Here is a 15834-nt window from a genome sequence, read left to right on the forward strand (position 1 = left end):
GAAAAGGGAGTAGAGTGAGGGCGAGAGAGGAGGAGGGGTCGTTTTTAAAATTTAAACAATCTTCTTTTAAAATAAAATGCATATTCTATGGGTCAAATAATTATGGGCCTGAATACTTCAGAAAGTATTCACACCCCTTTACTTGGATTTAAGAGTTTTTTGTTGTCAACAATCACAAAATTCTCTGTAGTCAAAGTGGAATAAATATATATATTACATTTTTTATTTATGTAAAATAGAATCACCTTTGGCAGCGATTACAGCTGTGAGTCTTTCTGGGTAACCTAGATTGTACAATATTTGTCCATTATTTTTAACAAAATGATTCCATCTCTGTCAAGTTGATTGTTGATCATTGCTAGACAGGCATTTTCAAGTCTTGCCATACATTTTAAAGCTGATTTAAGTCAAACTGTAACTAGGCCACCCAGGAACATTCAATGTAGTATTGCTAAGCAACTCCAGTGCATATTTGGACTTGTGTTTTAGGTAATTGTCCTGCTGAAAGTTGAATTTGTCTCCCAGTGTCTGTTGGAAAGCAGTTTTCCTCTAACCCTTACAAAAAAGTCCTACAGGAATCCTGCAGAATATATATACTGCAGGAATAGGAAGTCCTGCAGGATATCGCACAGGATTTTTTTGTAAGGACTGAACCAAGTTTTTCTCTAGCCCTTGCAAAAAAGTCCTACAGGAATCCTGCAGAATATATATAGTGCAAGAATAAGAAGTCCTGCAGGATATCGTACACGATTTTTTTTGGCCACTTTCATATTGGACAATCCCTGCAGGATCCTGTAGGACTTTTTTGTAAGGAAGGATTTTGCCTGTGCTTAGCTCTATTCCGTTTTCTTTTTATCCTAAAAAACTCCCTAGTCCTTGCCGATGACAAGCATACCCAATCACCATTGGCCTCATGGTGAAATCCCTGAGTGGTTTCCTTCCTCTCCGGCAACTGAGTTAGGAAGGATGCCTGTATCTTTGTAGTGACAGGGTGTACTGATACACCATCCAAAGTGTAATTAATAACTGCACCATGCTCAAAAGGATATTCAATGTCTGTTTTTTTTAAGCATCTACAAATAGTGCCCTTCTTTGCAAACCATTGAAAACCTCACTGGTCTTTGTGGTGGAATCTGCTTGAAATTGCTCGACTGAGGGACCTTACAGATAATTGTATGTGTGGGCTACAGAGATGGGGAAGTCATTTTAAAATCATGTTAAACACTATTAGTGCACACAGAGTGAGTCCATACAACCTATTATGTGACTTGTTAAGCACGTTTTTACTCCTGAACTTATTTAGACTTGCCATAACAAAAGGGTAGAATACTTATTCTATTAAGTAGAATACTTATTCAGCTTTTAATTTTTAATGAATTTGTAAACACTTCTAAAAACATAATTCCACTTTGACATTATGCGGTATTGTGTGTAGATCAGTGACACAAAATCTAAATTTAATACATTTTAAATTCACAACAAAATGTGGAAAAAGTTAAGGGGTGTTAATACTTTCTGATGACACTATAAATAGGCCTATATTATTTAGAATGCATCAGGCGATTAATATTTTTGCAACATGAAATATGCAGCTTACTACATGGCATGGTTTTGCCAGAGGGTGTTGGACATGTGGCACAGACTCCTGCTGCTGCTCTTACTATTTATGTGCTCTCAGAAATGACTCAACTTGAACTGATATGCTCATTATTCCGCTCTGTAATACATCAAATACTTAAGGGTCAGATTCCATCAAGTAGCCATGAGAGATTTTCTACACTGTCACTTAAATTATATGTACATACTCACAGACACAACATATTAGTCGCAAAGTCATCACTTTGTAATTCATGTTTTGAAGATGTGAGAAATCAAATACTTTATGTATTGCATCTGCCTTTTAGGCCAAAGCATTTTGTTACTGTTTATGTACACACCATTAAATATTGAACTTTTTTAACTCTGTTAGGACAGTTGAAAGCTAAGCTAAAAATCTCACATGTTTTTCTACAATATGTAAGCAGTGTTTGAAATATCAGCATATCCATGGAGGAGAGGGAAGAAAGACAAGAGCCTGCAACAGGTTCGCACTTTGTGGGCAAGAAGGAGGACCTGATAAAAGCCAAGTGGTCGTTCAGGACCGGGACATACTTGTGCTCTATCACCAGGAGATATTCTACGCTCTGGACTTCCACTGCTACCGTGAGTAGAAGAACTGCTCCTTCATGTGCCTGAGTACCAGATCTGTTTGTGCCGTCTTGCCATTACCAGCTCCTTTGTCATTAACCCCCTATACATGGGCTAACATACATCCTTTGTCCTCATCTTGTCCCCATTATGATTTGCCTATATTTTTAGACAAGTGTAGACGATTAAAAGACGCATAATGATCTAATTGTGATCAGATCTTCCAGTCTACCTCTGGAGGTAGTCAGGGACTCATTGTATCTGGATATTTGACAAGTGTAAACATATATAGATGGTCAAATCATTTAAATCATCATTATACCGCCATGGAAAATCATTAACAGGTGTCACCGTTGACTTATGGCATCAATCATTGTTTTAAAATAAAGACATTCATATTATTATGAGAGAATATCTGTCAAATAGTTTGCATACAGAGATGGACTAGGAAATCTGGACACAGTGGATGGATAAGAGACTAATTGTAATACCATGTGTAGACCCAACAAACCTTGATTGGATTATCTTCTTTTTTACATTTTTATTATTTCTTATTGAATGTTTAAAACATACAATATACTTGCAGTGAAGCAGCTCAACAACTACATCACATTAGTCATCTAACAGACTCCCATCCAGAGCGACACACAGAAGCAACCAGGGTCAAAGACCTGCTCAAGGGCACGTCGACAGATCTCCCACAAGGTAAAAAAACGGGGACCTGAACCAGCGATCCATCAGCCAAGCTCCCAACCGCCAGCCCTCCAAGATCCCCCACAACCATCCGAGACCCCCCCCACCCCCCCAAAAAGAAAATATATATATATATTTTAAACAATTATTCCATTCCCCACCCCCAAGTTCCCCCCTCCCCCCAAATGCACCAACAACCAACAAAATAAACAAAAGAGAAAAAAAGAGAAAGACAAAGGAAAACAAAAAACAACAATGCAAAAAAAAAAAAAAAGACATCAAGGACAACATAAATCATAACAGCAAGGCCAACTGAATATGTTTGAGTGCATGTATGTCACTATTTACCTGTGTGTGTCGGTATATGTGCACGTTTTCATTTGAATGAGAGTGTGCGTATATGCATGTGTACAAACACATAAGCCTCAGGCAAACCAGCATTAGCTGTAAAAACACTGCCCCTCAGTGTCATTCAAACTTACTTTTTGTTATGTTTTATTTTGACTTAATTTTTTTAATACTTTTATCTTGGACCGTCATTCTATCCCCCGCCCAGCAACTCTACTTCAACTTGTCTCCAATTCCACATCCTGATCATCTTGATCAGATCACATACTGTGCAAGGTGTTAACAGAGCTTTTGTTTAGTGTGACAATGACATCGGAGTTGGGCAAGACCGCAAACAGATCTGTGACTCGAGCTAGCTTTGAAGATGCATTCTGCATAATCTTCAGTGGCTGTTATATATGTCAAAAGTGGTATCTATCAGGGCCTCCGGGAGACCCATGAGGCGGTGCACAATTGGCCCAGCGTTGTCCGGGTTAGGGGAGGGTTTGGCCAGCCGGGATTTCTTGTCCCATCGTGCTCTAGCGACTCCTTGTGGCGGGCCGGGCGCATGCAAGCTGAGTGCAGTCGTCAGGTGTTTCTTCTGAGACATTGGTGCGGCTGGCTTCCAAGGTTAAGCAAGAAATGTGTTAAGAAGCAGTGCGACGTGACAGGGTCGTGTTTCGGAGGACGCATGGCTCTCGACTTTCGCCTCACCCGAGTCTGTACGGGAGTTGCAGCAATGAGATAAGACGCTAACTACCAATTGGATATCACGAAATTGGGGAGAAAAAGGGGTTAAAAATAAATAAATAATAAAGTGCTATCAATCTACTGTAATTAAATAAATGCTCTTGGGAAGCATCTCTCGACCACTGTGGTAAATTTACGTCACTATCTATGGGACATTTTCCCACATAACATCGGTATGGTTACAGTGCCATAAACTGTTTGCTTATTCTGCATACTCTGATCTTCTCCTCTTTGGACAGATGCTGGAGGACCATTGCAAAATGGAGTCATAGAGGTAAATTACCTAGTATTGTAATCTATTTCATCTTTGTTGTAATCAATATTTCAGGTGCCACCTACAGTCGTGGTGCCCTTGAGCAAGGCACACAAACCCCAAACTGCTCCAGGGTTGCTGTGTGTGTCTGTGTGTGTCTGTGTGTGTCTGTGTGTGCCTGTGTCGGTGTCGGTGTTTGTGACGTGTGCCGTGTTTTTAACAGTGTCATCAAATAAATAATTGGTTTCTATCGTAAATAAATATAACATTGATGCATATCTTTCACATTTTCGGTTTGCTCCTTTATTCATGCACCTTGGTTGGAAACAAGGTACTAGTGACCAGAGGAGGCTGGTGGGAGGAGCTATAGGAAGACTGTCTCATTATAATGGCTGGAATCGAATGAATGGAAAGGAGTCAAACATATGGTTTCAATATGTTTGATACTGTTCTATTAATTCCATTCCAGACATTACAATGAGCCCATACTCCTATAGCTCCTCCCATCAGCCTCTGCTAGCGACATATATTTTCATCTGTACATATACGCTCAATCTAAATCTAAATTGATCAAGACCTTATCGTCTTAATTTGGTTCTTCTTGCAGGAATTTGACGGCAAACTGCATTGTGTGTCCAAAGCACAAGTTCAAGATCTCTCTCGCCGAGGGGGAGAGCATCTATAGGGCCACCAACCCCTATGACCCTGTGCCGACACCAAGGTGGTACTCCAAGGGCATCAAGCAAAGAATCCACATGGTGACCGATACCGATGGGGATGTCTATGTCACACTGTCCCACGTGTCCCGTTTTATCGAGTCTGATTACTTCCAGGGAGAGAAGGGCAAAGTAGAGAGAGAATGGAGGCCGAAGATGCCGCTAAGAAATCTAAGGCCACAACCTCCTGATGGACTGATTGGCTGCATGTCAATAGTCTCAAGTTGCCTCCTCTCCTCGCTTTTTCATCTGCACTGATCTGAAGGGAAGGGGAAGGAGGCAAGGAGAGGATGCCACGTCAAACTATTACAGTTTTTCTCAGTCGCTTTGGTGCATTTTTCACATCATCCCTAACATGTGCAAAATAATAAGTGCATTTCTCAGAACAATTTGTACAAACTGCAATATACAATAGATATGTTTCTTAAGCTAGTCAGTCACTAAAAATCCTTAGTACATCTCTCAAAAGTAAATATTCATGCCAATGATCATGTCAGTGTCATCAGAATGATAAGTCATTGAGTCATTGTTCACGAATAAGGTCGTCAAAATGTTTAGGCATGTTGTCAATGTAACTGTGTACTTTGACAGTATTACCTGATGTAAACTTAGGCTACAGTTTGGATGACAGTTACTGTATTGAAAATGCACAAGGCTGCATTTCTATGGCATATATCAATTTCAACAGTACTATTTACATATTACTATATGTGGGTTATTGATTGAAAGAGACTGGACAACCCAAGGGGCACAAAGGGAAAAAAACTAAATTTGAAAGAAACACAGGAAACCACCCCTAAGGCACAACTTTTCCCACAGCACTGTTGTGCTGTCTCTACACATCCAGACGTTCCTGTCTGTCGGCCCACATATTCTCATCCACATCACACCGGATATTTTCCCTTCCAATGCAACGTGGAAATAATCTTTTGGAATGCCTTATCCATCCTCTGCAGGCGTCTACTGTGATGTCCTCACATGCTGCATCCATTGCAGCCAGCAGGGTCATCTGTGTGTGTGGCTGACGATCGTACACCTTCCACCTCCATGCTGAAAAGAACTCCTCAATTGGGTTAAGGAATGGTGAATAAGGTGGGAGGAATTCTATGAGCATCCTCGGGTGGGTCACAAACCATTGCCTTATGATGTTTGATCGATGGAAACTCACATTATCACAAATGACCACATACTTTGGGAAATCCTCTCTAAACAGACCCCTCATCATCAGGGATGAGAGCCCTGTAGAGAGTCTCTAAAAAGTTGAGTAGATGCTGGGTGTTGTATGGCCCTATAAGGGGGATATGGGTTAGGACACCATGCTCCGAAATAGCAGCACACATGCTGATATTTCCTCCCCGTTGGCCTGGCAAATCCACAGTAGCTCTGTGACCGATGATATTCCGACCCCGCCTTCTGCATTTGGTCAGGTTGAAGCCAGCCTCATCCACGTATACAAAGTTGTGAGAGGGTTCACTTGATTCCAACTCCATTATACACTATATCCCAGAACACACAGTTGAATTTGTTTTGGTAAGGAAGAGTGACATAAAATGTACATATATTGCATGTTCCTTCCACAGCAATGGAAATGTGTGCAGTTTATGCTTACTGTACTATGTATCACTATAAAATGTTGCTGTAAAGTAGTTACATAGATATATGTTTTACCTGTACATACTGGTACCGTAGCTCCTTAACTCTGTCCTCATTCCTTTGGAATGGTACACGGTACAGCTGTTTCATACTCATCTGGTTTCTATGCAGCACCCTGTCGATGGTTGAGATGCTAACCGTATGGATGTTTTCAAAGACATCGTTGTCTTCTATAATGGTCCTTTGTATTTCCCTGAGTCTCATGGCATTGTTTGCTCGGACCATGGTGCAAATAGCCTCCTCCTGTTGAGGTGTGAAAAGGCGTCCTCTGCCACCGGTTTGAGGTAATCTTGCAGTCCTATGTGGGGAAAAATGCAGTGATGCATCGCACACTTTCACATAGACAAAAACTATGCGAACACACATTTTACTGTAAAACATACAGGTGGGTGCATGTAAGGTGCAGTATGTATCTGTATAGAGTATATTTCTGTATGCTGTGAAATACAAGTGGACTACTGTAATATGAAGCATTGTAGGAAGTATACAGTATACTGCTTATATACAGTAACAGTGCACTGTACATTGGTGGACATACCTGTTCTCTCTTCGAAACGTTTGAACTATTGAGGACACGGTTGATCTCCCAATATTCGGCTGCACCCTTCGACCCGCCTCAGCCATTGTAAGGCCATGATTGACAACATGGTCTACAATAGTGGCCCTTATGTCATCAGATATGCGCCTATGACCTCTTCTGCCTCTTCCTCTGTTTTGCCTTCCACCACGCATCCTTGCTCCTCTTCTTCCTCCTCTTGGCTGTTGACCCTGTTCGTTTCCTGGTCCATCCATTATTGGAAAATTGCAACTCTGTGTTGTGGTCTGTCTATATATGCTTGCCAATTGATTCTTCATGAGATGCACCTTTGAGCAATTTAGACAACTGGTTGATTGTTGGTTGAACTAACACTTTACATTCCTTCATGAGTGAGGGTCAATTTCACCTGCACGATTCATCAATTCACGTTTTTGTACAAAAGGTCTAATAGAAATGTGTAAAACTATGCTTGACAGTTTATGAAAAATAGTTCAACAATTTTGCATGTAATGGCTTATGCAAGGAACTAATGCCTAGATGTTTTGAGGGGTAAGACTATTCAACAGAGAACCATCTACTATATTTTGATCAACATGACATGAGCAATTGATAATGTGGAAAAAAGCTGACACTTGTACATTATCAATTGCAATTTGTTCAAAGGAATAAGAAATTGCTTTAATGATGTGCACAAGTGACTAGATGATTTGGAATTTGTACAAGTAGTATCAAGAATTGCACTTTTGATCTAAGAAATGCACCAAAGCGACTGAGAAAAACTGTAATATACAGTTGGGGGTTTTCCTGAAGTTTACTTGTATTCAAATGGGGATTAAGTATTTATGGCACCCTCGACCTTTGACATTTGATTCATGTCCAGATGCGTAAGTGGCAAATCAGATCACTGACATAAAAATGCTGAAGGCAGGATTTGACTGAACTAAAAACGACTAACTACATGTCTCTGTCCTTAATGTGTGGGGTAGGGGTTTATGTTTTTTGTTGTTGAACATTTGACTTGTAGCTCCTTCTCAAGTTGGATGAGTTAAGTCTACCTGGAAACACAGGAGGTTGGTGGCACCTTAATTGGGGAGGGCAGGCTCGTAATAATGGCTGGAGCGGTTTCCATGTGTTTGATGCCATTCCATTTGCGCCGTTCCAGCCATTATCATGAGCCTGCCCTCCCCAATTAAGGTGCCACCAACTTCCTGTGTTTGCAGGTAGACTTAACTCATCCAACTTGAGAAGGAGCTACAAGTCAAATGTGAATTATTTTTTGTATTTCATAATCAAATGTCCATTATTATTTATATTTATTAAGGATCCCCATTAGTTCCTGCCAAGGCAGCACTACTCTTCCTGGGGTCCAGCAAAATTAAGGCAGTTATACAATTTAAAAAACAACACACTGTGTGCCCTCAGGCCCCTACTCTACCACTACCACATATCTACAATACAAAATCCATGTGTACGTGTGTGTATAGTGCATATGTTACCGTGTGTGTGTGCGTGTGCGAGTGCGTGTGCATGTGCATGTGCCTATGTTATGAGCCGTCCTCCCCTCAGCGGCTTCCACTGCCTTAAAAGCACAAGACTCCTGTGGTTCAGATAATAAAATGAGTGCTGATGGCTTGTTTTGCTCTGGTTTAGATGTGTACAGATGTAGAATCTTAATTTAAGCAGTTACTCACAGCAGGAAAATAATCCCTCAGCAACAGGAAATGTGAATTAGTGTGTGGATTATAATGAAACATTTTGCATGGATTGATACATTTTTAGGTTGGGCAAATCAAGTTTGACATTTTAAAGTGGAAATTACAACTTTTATAAGCTTTTTTTAAACCTTGAAGTCACTACAAGTTTGTACTGTTTCTGTTATCAATTTTATGAATAATGACTAATTGATGTATACATTTAAGTAGAACTATAACTAACAGAATTCTACCCTGTTATTGTATGATTGTATGACATTTATTAGAATCATAAATCTATAAATCTGATGTGTGTAGTTTTAGTCAGAATTAGAACAAGGACTTTTTGTTCCTTTTTAGTATGTAAGCAGGGTGCAAGTGTGAAACAAATGATAAGAGGAGCTATCGACAGACAAGCTGGACTACTGTGTTCCTTACAGGACATTCTGTCCCCACCCAGGGAGTGGAGAGACCTTGGGCTTGTAGTAGATTGTATAACAGGTGACAGACAATGTATGAGTAGGAGAAGACTTGTGAACTATATTGTCATTGTCTCGGAGAGGAGGAGGGACATTTATAATGAAATGTGAGGTATATAGACCAATGTACAGGAAATGATAAGCAGAGCTCTCGTAAATAAACATTCTGACTATTGTAGACTGGCCTCTGTCTGTTTTCATTTCTATCAGTATCCTACAAATCCTGATATAGCAGACTGAGTAGTTTAATTGAATTGGTTAATGAACATGAGAACAAAATTCTCTTAACAATTTGGTCCTTCGAGAGCCGGATCTCAATACCTGCCTCTGTCGTCCCAAGGAACTGCTGAAAACCGTGCACGGGCGGATCCAGGATCCGGGTTTATTTCAGGCCAGTGGTGAACTGATACACGACAGAGGTGGTGACGAGATCTAACCTACATTGCTTTTCCCAGTCTACAAGACAAGGTCAGTAATCTTTATTCACGAATTTGGGGGGAATGATTTAAGATATCTTTGATTTGATGTTCTAAAAATGCTTAGAATTAATCAATAATAGGTGCTTAATTATTCTAAACAGATTCACTAGGTTTCTACTTTGTAGTTTAACCGAAATCGATAGGAAGGAAGGCAGTTCCGAAAAGACCTGAGGTAAGGTGCACTACCACAAATAAAAATAACAGAAGGAAGGGATATTAAACAGGTGTTGTTAGGTAGGACGGTCGTTTTGTACAAATAGGATAACTTATGCGGTAAATTAGCCATAGACCCAATTCAAAAGACATACCTAAATAAAGTCCTAAGACCTAAATAGTCTATCTGTATATGGGAAGTAGTCTGAGACTATGAAAAGTAGCAATAGATATATTAAAACAGGTGAGGATATAAACTAGGCTTGGTGAGAAAGGAAGGTAATTCTATGCGAACAAGATAACTTAACCTATTCAATACTGAAATAAAGTCCTAAAAGGAGGAGAGGGAAGCCTAATATAACGGAGTGAGATACAAGATATTAACTTTAAAAGTCCTAAGACACAGCAGATAGTTGTACGGGTGAGACCTAATGTCCGATCGACAGTCAACTCCATAGATAAAGTTTCCAGAAAGGAGAAACACACATCAAACATCACATACACATAGAGTGTGTAAATATACCCTAGAACAGAACTATAGATACACATAGGTTAAAGAGATACACATAGATTGTGAGCATAAAGAGACACACACATAGTCAGGCAGGAGAGCAACTATAGTAATTGGATAACGGGAAAAAGAGCACATACATAGATCATAGAAATACATACACATAGATTGTGAGAAATATCATAGTAACTACAAGGATTTATTAAACATGGGTAATAAATCCTCAAAGGAGGTTCCGGAATTAACAGGAGATGAGCGGTATATGCAGCGAAAGGATAAAATAAATGTCTATTTTGGTTTAAAGTGGAGGAAGAAGTATGAATTTGACGGATGTTTAAATAAAGAAAAACTGGAATCAATGATTAAACAAATAAATAGGGCTTGTGGGGACAAGGTAGAGAAGCAACGGACAGAAGGGCTCGACACCGCTCGTATGTGGTTAGCCGAAGCGTGGAAGAGATCAGAGGGAGAAAAGGGAAATACCAGGGAAAGAAGATGTAGGTTGCCAGGAACAGAAAACGAGAATTCCCACAGCTCCTCAGGAGGCTCCCCATAAGCCTAAATTGTATCCCTCTCTGGCCGATCGGGCGTGGAGAGATAATCCTGATGATGAAATAGTGGTGGTAAGGAGACGGCAGCCGGTGCTACCCGTACCACAACCACCACCCCCAAATGTGGAGCCTGCTGGAGCCAAGGGAGGGATAGAAGAGGAAGAGGAAAGGATAGGGCCAGTTACTTTAGAGACAGTCATGAAGGAGATAACTGAACTAGGACGCAGAGTACACAAGCGACAGGAAGAGGAGAAAAGGGGTAGAGACCAGGCTTTATCCCTCAGAAGGCTGAAGTCACATAATCAGAGCCCAGGGAGAAGGGGGGTAGAGTCAGAGTGGCTAGAGGCCGAGGAAGGAGAAGAGGTCAGTCAATATCCCCTAATTGCCTTACCGAACCCACGGGTAGGGGAAGGAGGACAGGATTTAGCAACCTTATTGAGAAAGTGGATAGAGACAGTCAAAAGAAAGGGGGAGATAGATGCTTTAACTGTCACAAACCGGGTCATTTTGCTAGAGATTGTGAGACACCGTGTAAACACTGCACTAAAGTAGGCCATAACCACCGAGACTGTAAAAAGAGCGAACAGGTTGAGTCGGAGCATCTGACAGTAACTATCGGGGTAATTGTAAACAAACATAAAGGAGGCCTTAAGGGTAAGGGACCTAAGAGAGAAGGGAATAAATGGACAGGATCAGACGATAGAAAATGTTTCAATTGCAATGAGACAGGACATTTCGCCCGGGAGTGTAATGCTCCCTGCAAACATTGTGACCTAGTAGGACACAACCACCGAAATTGTAATTCAACTAAGGGGAAGGTCAGGCGCGACAATCGGGAGAGAAAGAGAGAGGCAGAGACAACGAGAGCGAGATTAATGAGAATCCTCGCTGGGGAAACACTTGGACCTTTAAATTAGGGCTATTTTCTGGGAATTGTCTCGGTGTCGGAGTTTACGACTACAGACAATTATAATAATAGGGTTATTTGCGTCTCCATTATTTCAATAGTGTTGGTGGTCCAGGGGTAAAACTCTTGCCTACAACGCGGGAGACTCGGGTTTGTATCTCAGCCTAGGCACCGATAGACAAAAATTCATTCTGATTGTAATTCAAATACTGATATGTTTTGCCGGGAGAGATACGGTTAGTTAGTGTTTGTTTAGGATATAAACTGAACGTCTTAATAGCTTGTTTAGGTTAAATTGAAAGACTAATCCATTCTAAATAATAGCGGGGCGATTTCGATGGAATACGTTGTCTTGCCTAAATGGTCCGCTGGAATAATGTATTAAGAATGGAGTCGTATTTAAAATGCAGAATCATAGAAGAGACAGTTGCCTAAATCGAATGAATTCTAAATAATAACGGAGAGATAATTACGATAGAGTTGTGCCCATCGAAATGTTTTTATTCTTATGGATTGACTGACATACGTTATAAATTTAGCGAAGTACATGGTACTTTTAAATTTTGGAGTAGAGAAAGTTGGAAAGTTTGGTTTTACTCTTACGATAGAATTAAAGCAGAACTCAGTTTGAGTAGGGGGTATATTTTTGCCTGGAGGCAGGAATAGGAGAGTTGGTTGCAGAGTTGCCAACTCATTTTCAGGGTAAGTTGCTGGAGGCAGGTTGATTTGTTGCTAAATGACGTTGTGATATCATTGCGTGATAACGTAAAACTGCGTCATTACGTAGAATATTACTTAAATTGATTTGACAGTTGTTCAGGTACAGACTCCCACTCTTTTTTGTACTTCTGGCAGTACAATATTGATTGAGAGATGTTGATTGATGTTGTAAGTTCTGTTCAAGATCAAACATTCGTGACCAACTATATTCATTGGGTTTGGCTTGTTGAACCCGTACTACTGCTGCTGCAGTCAGCCAACAATGATTTGCCATTCGCTGAAATTGCTGCTGCCTGGGCACGAGCTGAGCGCCTGCTGCTGACATCGCTCTCAATGCACTTTTGCAGCCAGGCAAGGGTGTTGTGCCTGAGGATGTGACATCGTAAAAGTTTTGAGATAGTTTCTGGTTATCGATTTTTGGTGTGATTGTTTAGCTAACACCAGTGCAATTGAACAGGAAGTTAAGGTATACTAACATTATAATCTGTTTCCATTACGTGTAACCATGACAGGTCCACAAAGTGGATTGCAGGTTGAGTTAATTTTATTTTAAAGGGACAGTGCACGTTAATCACAGTTGTGTGTGTAATGGCTTTGGAAATGTTTTCTGGGGCTGTAATCTTGAAGGGAGCGATTGAGATAGAGGCATGTTTCTACCAAATTGAAGAGGCCGGGAAATGTAATGTTTTGTTTCTTTTTAGCCTTTGGGTTTGAGGAGATTTCTTGTTTCCTAGAGACGATATCTTAAAGGGGTACACACATATGGAATATTAGAAGGTTTATTTTCTGAGTTTTAATTAAACACGTGAATTCTTTTGATAAAGGGAATGTACTGGGCACCTGGGATACAACATGTAGAAAACATTTGATGGTTTTTCTTTAATTTGTCTAATATAGTATGGAACACGACTGTAAAAGGGTGGTATGACCTTTGACCTCTATCATGGCTTTCCCTTGTGGTCTGATCAGCCTCATGGGAGGGCCATTTGGATAATGAATTTAAGGTCATTTGTGATACTGATTTTAAGGTAAATTGAGTAATTGATAATTATGAATGAGTTTATAGTTCTTTGACATAGTTGTAATTTGAACCAATGAGAAGAAAGAAAAGGCATAGCCTTGGATTAATGGTAGACTTATGTTAACATACATCTTGAATAACGTTCCAACCGGAGAATTACATTGACTTCAGTTGAGCGATGGAATGGAGCTGCCTCTCACGTGAACAATGCGTGGTCACCTCATGGCAGTGGTGAATCATTCCTGTCTCCTTCGGCCCCCCTTCACATTAGAGTCATCAGACAAAGTTCTATTGACTGTTGACATCTAGTGGAAGCCGTAGGAAGAAAACTCATCCATATCTCGCTGTAATTTCAATGGGAGCTTGGTTGAAAATCTAGCAGCCTCAGAAAAAATCCAAACAGGAAGTGGAACTTCTCAGGTTTTTGCCTGCCATATGAGTTCTGTTATACTCACAGACATAATTCAAACAGTTTTAGAAACTGCAGAGTGTTTTCTATCCAATACTAATAATAATATGCATATATTAGCAACTATGACTGAGGAGCAGGCCGTTTACTCTTGGCACCTCTGTGCACCTTTCATCCAAGCTACTCAATACTGCCCCTGCAGCCATAAGAAGTTAAAGTAGATAAGACACTTGACAGAGAATTGTTACAGGATGGCCATGACCGAACGCCCCAGGGAGAATTGGACATGTAGAGAATGAAAGGGGCGCTCCTACAAGATAATGGCAGACATAAGGATAATTTACTAATCTTACCTAAGTCACTGTTTAGATATGCGGCAATGTTGATACCTGGGCGGAGCCAGGTATCAAAGGGGGGATAGGTATTGATGGCCTAGGATAGGACGGGGCCTAGGATAGGACACTTTGTGGCCTGTTGGATAATAAACTAATAAAAAAAAAGAAATTGTAATAGATAAGCTAAAATATTAGGTCAAGATATTATCCCTAGAGTTGGTTTACTAGGATCTATTTCTTTAAATAATGGATGACATTTTAGCTAATCAGATAGAACAAATAGAATGACAGAGTTAGGGACCAGAACAAGTAGACATAGAAGTTGAAGATATACTAGCAGAACAAATGAGAAGACTGTTTGTTAACCAAACCTGTATGTCCAAGATTTTATGCTCTACAGGTGAATTACAGGAGAAGGTGATTCACTCAATCCAGTCCCTGAGGAGAATAGACGGGAAGCAGCCCCGTTGGGAGGGGCCATACCAAGTACTCCTGGTGACAGCCTTCGCTGTGAGAATAGCTGAAAGATCTACCTGGGTTCATATCACACATTGCAAGAGGGTAAGACACACTGACACTTTCGAACAATCACAGAGTTAGGAGAAGAACCGAATACCAATAGGGTTCGGGGGTTACCTCTCTAACGAAGATTCCCTGACCCCGCCCTATCCTCCCTGTGTGCGTTCATAGAAGTGAAAGTATGGGCTGGCCTCTAGATGATGATGTGTGCTCCGGGAAAGGGTGGGGCATTACAGGAGTGCTGATTGGTCTGAGCTGTCTTATAGTGGGAGCCATCTTCCTAATACATTTACATTACATTTACATTTAAGTCATTTAGCTGACGCTCTTATCCAGAGCGACTTACAAATTGGAAAGTTCATACATATTCATCCTGGTCCCCCCGTGGGGAATGAACCCACAACCCTGGCGTTGCAAGCGCCATGCGCTAATACACCATGACCCATCCGAGAATGCAGAAGGTGGTAACTTGACCCATAGTTTAGATGATGAGGATTTTGTATTAACCAAGCATAAGAGATCACTTGATCTGGATAAACAGGAAGTGAGAGTGGAGATTGGGAAGGATGTCTCAGTGGAGTTCTATGTAGACCAAATGGGGTCTCTGACTCCTTGGCAGTCTAGGACTATGAGCCATTATGGAAGATATCTGTGCTGGTCCCTGTGTAGTTCATGGAAACAGGTCATAGCTCACACCGAGAGAGAGGGCTACATAAATCCACATACCCAGTATGGAAGAAGATGGAGTGTAGTGAAGGTGAGGGTTTCAGTTGATACCCTAGTGCCATTCCAGGAAGAAGAGGTTAGGGCATGTGATAGCTCTATAGTCAGCCAGAATACAAGCAGAGCCCCTGACAAAACAGATACTGACAGTGGAGTCGTCCAGAGCCAAGGGCCGGTGCGGATAGTTCAGACGAAAGATCTTAAGGAAGTGATTGAGGT

At 40.8% G+C, this 15834-nt stretch overlaps 1 pseudogene; it reads left to right on the forward strand.

Annotated features, from left to right (window-relative positions):
- The first annotated feature begins 731 nt into the window (after positions 1-731).
- On the forward strand, positions 732-9465 carry LOC139536176 (Rieske domain-containing protein-like; annotated as a pseudogene).
- The last annotated feature ends 6369 nt before the right edge of the window (positions 9466-15834 follow it).

The sequence above is a fragment of the Salvelinus alpinus genome, chromosome 12, assembly GCF_045679555.1.
Source record: "Salvelinus alpinus chromosome 12, SLU_Salpinus.1, whole genome shotgun sequence".
In the NCBI taxonomy this organism is placed as follows: Eukaryota; Metazoa; Chordata; class Actinopteri; order Salmoniformes; family Salmonidae; genus Salvelinus; species Salvelinus alpinus.